The sequence below is a fragment of the Monopterus albus genome, unplaced genomic scaffold (genome assembly GCF_001952655.1).
Source record: "Monopterus albus unplaced genomic scaffold, M_albus_1.0 scaffold92.1, whole genome shotgun sequence".
NCBI lineage: Eukaryota > Metazoa > Chordata > Actinopteri > Synbranchiformes > Synbranchidae > Monopterus > Monopterus albus.
This window is the reverse complement of record NW_018127972.1, coordinates 126,617-129,692: the sequence shown is the minus strand read 5'-3', so window position 1 is coordinate 129,692 and position 3,076 is coordinate 126,617.

Genomic DNA, 3,076 nt, shown 5'->3' with positions numbered 1-3,076 from the left:
TTAACAAAATAGTTATTTCAACCCAAAACTCAATCTTTTCTGTTACATCAGAAAACTTTTAATTGTAATGATCCTGAGATGAACAAACAGACAGTCTTGTCCTGCAGATAGAAGAATCAGATCAGTGCTGACACTGGTTGTCATTTCTGTAATAGTGGAATTTGAAATGTGTTATTTGGTATTTACCAGGCAGAGAAGGTTTAATGAAGGATGCTGTGAGCTTGTATTATGAACCACTGGCCCATCGAGCGTTTTTGGAGCCTGACATGACCGTGACATGACCGTGACATGATCCTGACGACTACCTGATCCTCAGGAAAGGGGGTTCAGTGTGTACTAATGCGCGGTAGGCTACTCAGAGAAAAAGAATGGAAGCAACAGCAGAGTAAATATCAGAACATTCTGTTTCTTAAACAACCATTTAAACCTTCCTTTGTTTATATATAAACTTAAACAGTGGTCTAAACATTTCACCATCCAACACACCCAGAAATGCTCCAGCATAACATGTACTCAAATTTTCTGCTTGTGCCGCATCACTGTTTTACCATTTTGTATTTAATCTGTCTCTTGTTTATGCACCATGTTAATATGTGTGTATGTATACTAAATTGTAGGAGCAGCACTTTAAGAAATCATCAGCAGGGGGCTTTCATTCTACCACTCTTGACATTGTTTTAACACTTTAATACTTCACAACTCTATCTAATTTTGAGAACTGCAGATGATTTTGAAGTAGTGACAAGTCTGCTAGAGAAAATTATAAATTACTCTAAATGTAAAATTATATAATATATAAAATAATAACAAATAAAAAAATCATATAAAATGATTTATAGACTCCAGCTGTAAAGCATGGTTAAATGCATGGTTATGCTCCATACTTTCACACAGCACTACTGCTTCCACATTCCAAACACATCTATTTGAAATTCTAATAGTGGAGTATCAGTATCAGTTTGCTGATAGGCGTGCCGGACCCTGGGTCGTCCTGGGACCTTGCTCTCCTCTGGCTGTCGGTGCTCCATTTAGATGACCTCCAGGAGCAGCAGCCTCTGCCCCGTTTCTCTCTCTCTGTTCACGATGTCCTCTCTCTGCTTCGTCTGGTCCTTTCTCCTGTGTGTGTGAGTGGTGTGCCGTCCTCCTTGACTTGGTTCGATGCCCTCTCGCAGTTATGTGTGTAAATTAAAAAAGAAGATTCTATATCTAGACGCCCCCGGTGTGCATTGGAGTCTTATATTTTTGGTCCCTCCCTCATCATTTTTACAGTCTATAATTTTGCTATTGTGATTTTCCATACTGTAAATCTATTATGCTTTGTTCTGTACACACCTCTGTTGCATGCTGAAGAGGGCTCCCTCCTCATTTGCACTACCTGAGGTTTCTTCTGTTTATTTTCCCGTTAAAGGTTTTTGGGGGGAGTTTTCCCTTGTCTGATTTGAGAGTGTCGTATGCTGGACACATTGTAAAGTCCTTTGAGGCAAATGTGTGATTTATGATATTGGGCTACATAACTAAAAACTGATTGGGTTTGACTAGATAATATATTGTATGTTCATGCACAGTCAGTACATACATGAAATAAAACTTGCTTGAAGCATTGCAGTGTTTTATGGCCATCTTCATATTTCCAGCCTTTGATATGTGCAAATCCAGTTTGTGGAAAGGCAAAGAAAGAAAGGCACTTCAGTACTTTTGAATGTGTTGCATTTTAAGGTTAAGAGAAAGAGGGAAATATTTGATGAAAACATTTTTAAAAAATGCAATTATAATGATTATTTTTTTACATGCATGCATTAACTAATGAAGAATGAAATCCAATGATTAGTGCTACATTTCTCAGGAAATGATTCACATGAAACCAGAGTTCACCAGTAACTTTACTCTAGTCAAACAAATTCTGAGCTACTTGTCCTTTACTTCTCATTCCATTTCAGGGTACTTCATACTTGTATTACATTAAATTACAGCTGTACGTTTTACTCCACAACATTCAGATGATAACTGTAGTTTCTTTGCTGACAATAATAAAAAATATAACAACAAATAAATCATGATGCATTATTATGAGTTAAGATAGGACTTTACTGAACGAGCAGCCTAGCAGTATTTAAAGTCATCAAAAATAGCTTCAGTAGCTGCAGCATTAAGGTGATGTACACGTTAATACATCAATGATCATGAACAAATTATATTGTGAACGTCATTCTGCACCAGTACTTTTATTTTTTTAAATTTTTTTGCAAATTTAGTGTACATTTCAGTGCTATTACTATCATACCTGCATTTAAAATGTTTGAATAACTTGCACCTACTCCAACAGAGTGTGGTTTTATTACTTCTACTTAAGTAAAAGATCCCAGAATTCTTCTTAGACCATCCCACGGAGCATCGTTAAAAACGGAGGAGCGGTGTTGAGCTCTGTAGAAATAAAAAAAAAAGTCATTTATGATTCTAAAACCCTGCCACTAGCTCCTGAATGACTCTGGGTGTGATTCCTTTATAGCACCAGTGTGTTTTTATAATGATAAATTTCCTCCATGTAACAGTGACTCCACCCTACCTGGCGTCCCTGTGTCTCCGTCCTCAGCCTGTCCTCTTTATCATCATCTGGCCGCTGGATTAACAATCAACGCAGATTATAGCCATAATAAGATCCAAAACACAGGTTCAAGGGTCAGCGTCTTCTCTGGAGGCACAGCCTACACTTAAAGCGTTTTGATTGAAACTGTACTGCTATTATGCTCTAAAAAGCTCGATTAATATGCCCTGTCCTTTCCTAACTGGTTATTATTGAAATGCCTGATCAAATAGACACACACACATATATATATTATATATTTTAACCACGGCCAATCTTTGTATTACAAAAGTTTTAAAAGTCCTATATATTCCAGAGATTTTAACAATGGAAAGGAATTGAACAGGAAATGTTTTAAGAATAAATGACTTCTGCAAAGTTATGAAACACTTTAAATCTTCATTTATACATTTAAAAAAGACTCGGATTAATAGGAAAAATGGCCTTTTACTTTTAAACTTCAGATTGAAAATGAATACATATCGCATATGATAA